Here is a 6,475-nt window from a genome sequence, read left to right on the forward strand (position 1 = left end):
GCCGGCCGACCAACTTCGACGAAGAAGAAGGCCACCACCACCAAGCCTAGGGCCGGCGGCCCAGACATCCTCGTGTTGGAGATCAAGTCCAGGAGCAGTGCCCCATTGACGGCGATTGAGATTGGTAGCACAACGAATTAGCCCGACATGAGTCAAGGCCAGATCCGCCGTTGCTGGTGCCGTCCTCCCCCGCCGCCATCGCACCACTTCCATGTCGCCGCCGATCTGCGCCACCGCCGCCGATCTGGCCAGAGAGGAGCGCCGCCTCCCAACCAGATCGAGATCCGAGGAGAAACATGCCGCCGCCGCCACGACACAAGGGCTTTGCCCTGTGACGCCCCGGGCGACGGCGGCGGAGGGGAGCGGAGGAGGGGCGAGGCTATAGGAGGAGGGCGAGGGCTCTCCGGTGCGGGGCGGCGCCGCCGCACAGGGGAGGGACGGGAGGGGCGTGATGTAAGTGGGCAGCGATGTTGTGAGTAGTTAGCCACCCGAGCTGCATGGTTGACGGAGTGGTTGGAGTGGTAGTCGGCATTCTGTGCTGCGATGCGGGATTCAGCAGTGGGCAGCAGAGAGAAGAGTTCTCCGAAGACGATTGGTTGCTCGGTGGCGGTGCGGGTGGAGATGGCCGAGATGAATCCGTTATAGTCGGGCTCGAGAAGGAGTCCCTGCAAGATGTGAGAGAGTACATCGTTTTCATCCAGTGGCTTGCCGGTGGCTGCTAGCTCGTCGGCGATGCTCACCATCTTGGTGTAGTAGGCCGCAGCCGAGAGGTCTCCTTTGCGGGTATGCTCAATCACGGAGCGAAGCTGAATCACCCTCGCCCTTGACTGTGAGGCAAAGCTCTGCAGCAGGGCCCTCCAGAGCATGGTGGCGGTGGTGTGGGAGCTGACCTGTAGCGGAACCTCACGAGAAAGAGATGAGATAAAAAACGTGAGGACTTGCTGATCTTGGGTTACCCACATAGCGTGTTCGGGATTGGGCCTCGATGTGATTTCCTTCTTGCCGGAGATATCCTTCTCCGAGAGGATCACGGCGGGAGGCTCCTGGATCGAAACATCCAAGTAGCCCATCATCCCTGCCACTTTCACGTGCGGCAGGACTTGCGCCTTCCAGACCAGGAAATTCTCCCATGTCAACTTCTCTGCGATAATGTGGCCGAGAGAGGTGAGAGAGGACGCGGCCATGGCGACAGATGAGGAGGAGCTGGACATGGCTAGATGCGGTGGCAGGAGGGAGCTTTGTATACCATGTAGAAAAGCTAGGTTAAGAGTATGCCTAGCAGGGACGTGTTCCGTGTTAATATATAGGGCCGGAGCAGGTAGATACAGAAGTTACAGGAGGTCGAGATGGCGTGGACTGATAAGCAAAGTTTTAAATAGCGCGCTAAGCATCTTAGCGCCGGACCTCTTTCAAATGCTATAGCTGCTATAGCGGAGCTATAGCGCGCTATTTAAAATGTTTGTTCATTTATTTGGACCAAAGTCTCTTAGCGCAAGACCTTTTGTAAACGCTATAGCGTGCTATAGCGGAGCTATAGCGGGCTATTTGAAACAGTGCTGATAAGCAATGAAACAATCACAACAGCCGAACCAATTTCAACTGAAAACCTTATCTCTACATACGGTTTATACACCACCATATACTTACATGTTTAACAAGCCACACACAACCCGGCTAACCAACTGACTCGAGACTAACTCCAAGTCAGGATTATCCTAACATGCTGCTGTTTTTGGTTTACACAATCCAGTCTCTAAGTTACACAATTCTGTCTGCAGGAAGTTTACCTATGGCCATCTCGCGCAGCTCAAGTACATTATGCCCGAGGCTATTGTCATCAACAAGATCCTTTTGCGCGACGACAAGACTTGCTGCATGAAGCCGGATCTTCAGGTGAACCTATTGGTTGATTCAGTTGAGGACAGTGCGATGCAGAAGGGGGAAACCCGCTAGCCTGTTTTGAGAAGGATGTTCAGGCAGAGGCTTGTCGACTTCTTCAGGAAACATCCTGAGGTATGATCATCTTGTATCTTTCACACTTTCAACATCGTTACTTGTGCAAATTTATTGTCATATGAGAACGGTTCAAGGAAATGTACTGGTTGGTGTATGCTTAGTTGATCTGAAGTATCCATGTTGTCTCTGTAATTTATCTTTCAGGGAGATGACATCCCGGAGCATGAGCTGCCGCATCCATTTACTCAAACAAATTCAAGTGTGGCTCAGAGCACACCAAGAGTTGTTACTGAAGTTGTATTTGCCGCGCCATCACCAAGCCTGGCTCAACAGCCGGCTGTTGCACTGTCGCACATGTCCCAGTCTTTCAAGAGAAGGTTCTCACAGAGATCTTCAACCTGCCCTGCAACTGCCAGCACAACCGGTCTGCCGCCGAAGGCTGAGTCTACTGCTCCATCTCCACTGGGCAGGAAGTTGATGCTCAGTTCTACTTCTGGTGGCACAGATCATGAGTCCCAAGTGCAAGAGAAAAGTAGCAAGGATGTTGCACCCAGGTTTGGTGTTACAGAAGGGACTCCTGCCAAGTTCGCCTCTACACCAGTGAGATCAATGGCAGCCACACCGAATCTTGAGACCCCACAGAGGCCAATATCTGCTACTGTGTGTGACACGCCGCCTCTAAACACGGCCAAGCGATCAGCTAGAGCCAAGTTGTTTATGACACCTACAAAGGATGCAAGCAGAATGGAAGAAGAGAACCAAAGCATGAGCACATCTGCAAGCGACAGCGATGAGTTGCTTGGTTTCCTTCCAAAGTCCCTATTGCAATCGGTAAGTTCTTACTCAATACTGATCATTGGTCAACTCATTTTTTCTCTGTGTGAACAAAGGATGACACATTTGTTATTTATAGGTAAAGGAGAAGGAGAAGAGAACTTTGGAGGAGAAGGAAACAGGCTATGCAGACACCAGGTTCAGCGGCAAAAGCTCATATCATGTCTGCCAAGCACCTTTGACATTATCTTCCTTATCTACCAGTCGAGGCAGCGAACTGTACTGACAAAGCAGGAGCTCATCCACAAGATAATCGAAAGTAACCCGAAGATCGTGGACAAGGGTAAGTGTGATCTGTGCTTTCTATCTTTTTGTCGCTTCAACTTGTTGTCTACAATGTGAATCCTGACGTTGAACTACTAAATCTGCAGGTGAAGTTGAAGAGCAAGTGAGACTGCTGCTAGAGTTTGTTCCAGAGTGGATCTCTGAGAAGACTGCAAGAAATGGAGATATTCTTTGCTGGTAAACATTTCTTAGCCGATGAATAAATGCTGAGTGTGCGACTATTACACCCCATCATTCTCAGACGTCCTAATTTATTTTAATGTTGATTTTCAGCGTCAATACCGCACTGAGCCAGTCTGAGGTTCGACAAAGGTTGTCCGGTGTCGAGTAGGGAGGAGCACAAAATTGTTTCTCCATGTTTAGAAATGTTGCGGTATATCAGTGCAAGGTTGCGCCTAGATGCTGGAAGATATGTAGTTGTCGAAGTTGATGCTCAAGTTCAGACACTGCCCAGTTTAAGTTAAGTTATCAGCGCTTCTGTTCAAGATCAGACAAGACGCAACGACCCTTGACTCAGTGATTGACATGTGTAGCTGAAGTATTCTAACAGCTGATGAGGTTGGGCTGCCAATTTCTTACATAATGTGTATGCTCCGACATGTCTCTGGATGAAATGATGTTTGTTATCCTTGATCTGGGCCTCAACTCTGAAAAACATTTTATTTCTTGCTCTTGAAGCATTCTGTCTTCTCTAAGAATGTGAAGTACTTTCTTTTTGAAACATTTTTTTGAAGCAAGCATAAAAATGATTCCTGAAATTCCTGACAACCGGTCCCATCTCTTTACAGAGCAAATTAAACTCGATACTAACACTGTAAATCAAGAGCACCAAATGGTGATACTCAGTCAACCAGCTAGTGTGGCTCTAGAGTTTTAGTAGTACAAAACAGAATCAGAATCAGTACCTACAGATAATTAAGCCTATATAACATTCTTTCTAACATATGCTCTCCCACCGTTTAATGTTTCTCACTTGTGAAAGAGTCCAAGAACAACTCCCTAATTTCCTTTTTCTTCCGACCATCCGGCGCACCAAAACCATCCCCGCCTTGGTAAACACAATGTGAGATTCGAGCCAAATTCACGCAAGTCTTGGCAGAAGATCTAGGAAATTGGCAGTGTTTGAATGCATCTTCGTTAATCGACTTCCAGGCTTCCATAGTAAGGTCTTCCATGGCTTCGCGCGACTCTTGCTCACTGGAGCTGTTTTCTGACATGTGAATAGCTATTGACGATGGTGCATCCCCTCGCTCCAGCTCGGCCTGTTACACATATTTTCACAACATAAGACACTTCTCATAAAGATTCAACTTTGGTGATTGAAACGGTAAGGGGCAAAACAACCCGGATAAATTTTCCTTACAGAGTGGGTTGCAGAGTCGTTGCAGAGGCGAAGAACTAACGACGCAGACTCAACTAATTTAGGGTAGCTTCCAACTTTATCAAGAGACATTGGGGTGAGCTTTTCATCCACACGGAGGAGGGGAAACGCATGTTGCAGCAACAGTGGAGCAGAGGCTGAAATTGATCCATTGTCCTTCCCCCCTCCGTCGACCGTGGGTCGCTCGCGCGAGACCCGCTGGTTGGAGTCCAGCCCCTCCTCCGGCGGCTCGGCCGGCTCCCTGCCCGCCAGCTACCGCGAGGCCCTCTGCCGGTCCCCTGTGTCCTCTCCGGTCGCCTCCCCGGACGGCTTCGGCTCCTCTCCGTCCCCTGCCCCGTCCTCCTCTCCGCCCGTGCGACCCGCCATCCGCTCCGAGATCTGCCACTCGGCGGACGAGCTCCCCACCCAGCAGCCGGCCTGGCAGGTTGCCCGCGGGCGAAAGCGGCCTCGCCAGCGTGCACCCCGCCGCCCGTGGCGCGGGCCTGGTGACGGCCCTCGCCAGCGCCCCTCCTGGCTCCGGGAAGGGGAGTGCCCCCGGTGCTTCAGCACCGCCCATCCGCGCGCCGAGTGCCGCCGTGAGATTTGCTGTGCGCGCTGCCGCTTCTTCGGCCACAAGGCCAAGCAGTGCACTGCCAGCCTCTCTGCCTCGTCGGGCGGCTCGTCCCCGCCTCCTCAGCGCCGTCGCGTGCATTCGTCGGTCGGCGCCCTGGGCACGCACTCCGCTGCCTCCACCCGCTCCACCCCGACCTCCTGACGCCGGAGTCCTCTGGAGTCGCGGCCTCCACCTGCTCCGCCACTGGCTCGCCGACGCCCGTGTCCGCCGGGCCGGCAACCGATGTGTTTCGGGCGAGCCCCAGTCCCGCCGCACCTGCGTCATCCAGGCCGGCGACCTCCTCGCGCTCTTTGTCGCCGATGGACTCGGCCTCCTCGCGCGCCACACCGTTCTCCGGGCACCCAGCGCGCCGCCCTGCGGCCGCCATCTGCTACCTCCCCCGCTCTGAGGAGATGATCGCGGCGGAGCGGGCGCTGGGCCTCGCCCTCCTTGCCACGGTGGCCGGCTGCCGCTCCACCATCACCTGCAACGAAGTTGCTGCCGTTCTTTGCTCCAGGTTCGACTTGCCTGCATGCGAGTTCTCCGTGCACAAGCACGCACCTGAGGAGTTCCTTCTCCGATTCTCGAGCCCAGAGCTTCGTGCGCGTGTTGCTACCACGGGCCGGGCGCGTACCCCCCGGTTTGGTCTCATCTTCCACCATTGGGGCCGGACGGCGGGCTCCGAGCCGGTGGTGGCTCCTCCTCCTCTCCATTGAGCTTTACGGCATCCCCGACCACGCGTGGTATCGCTCTTCTGCCGAGTTCGTGCTCTCGGCGTTCTGCAAGATCGAGAACCTTGCGCCCGAGACCCGGTCCATGGCGGACATGTCAGTCTTCAAGCTCACCGCCTGGACTACCAACCCAGATGCCATACCGCGCGCCTCCGAGCTCCTCGTCCCCGACGATTTGCGGCCTGGAGATCGCGACAACTCTCCACCGGGCCTCGCCGCTGATGCCGCCCCTGTCGCCATCCCGGACCATATCATGGGCCACTCCCCTGCCCCGACCAATCGCGAGTCGACACCGCCCCCCATGTTGCTCCCACACCTGATCCCATGCTGCCGGGGCCACTTCCAGTTGTCGCCTCGGATCCGTTGCCCATGGGCCCCCCTCCGCCCCACCAGCGCCAACCCCCCACCTGCCCTCGGATGCTGAGCGTCTAGCCGGCCCCTCTGAGCTGGTGCATGTGGCACCGATCGCGCCAATCGTGCCAGCCCATCCTGCCGACTCCACTGGCTCGCCGCCGCCGGAAGGAGATCCCCGCCAATTTCACTCTTTGACGAAGTTTCCGAATTGCGAAGGATGACCGTGGTTTGGGATTTGAGATGAAAGCCAATCGTGTGCTCCTCCGTCGCCTCGGGCTGATCAGTGACGATAGTGCGCCGATCTCCGACGAGATCCTGGCCAAATATGCTCAACTCTTCGAG

General features: G+C 54.6%; 1 pseudogene; it reads left to right on the top strand.

Moving 5' to 3' along the window:
• The first annotated feature begins 1,182 nt into the window (after positions 1–1,182).
• LOC119360220 lies at positions 1,183–3,709 on the top strand (annotated as a pseudogene).
• Positions 3,710–6,475: the final 2,766 nt, after the last annotated feature.

The sequence above is a fragment of the Triticum dicoccoides genome, chromosome 2B, assembly GCF_002162155.2.
Source record: "Triticum dicoccoides isolate Atlit2015 ecotype Zavitan chromosome 2B, WEW_v2.0, whole genome shotgun sequence".
In the NCBI taxonomy this organism is placed as follows: Eukaryota; Viridiplantae; Streptophyta; class Magnoliopsida; order Poales; family Poaceae; genus Triticum; species Triticum dicoccoides.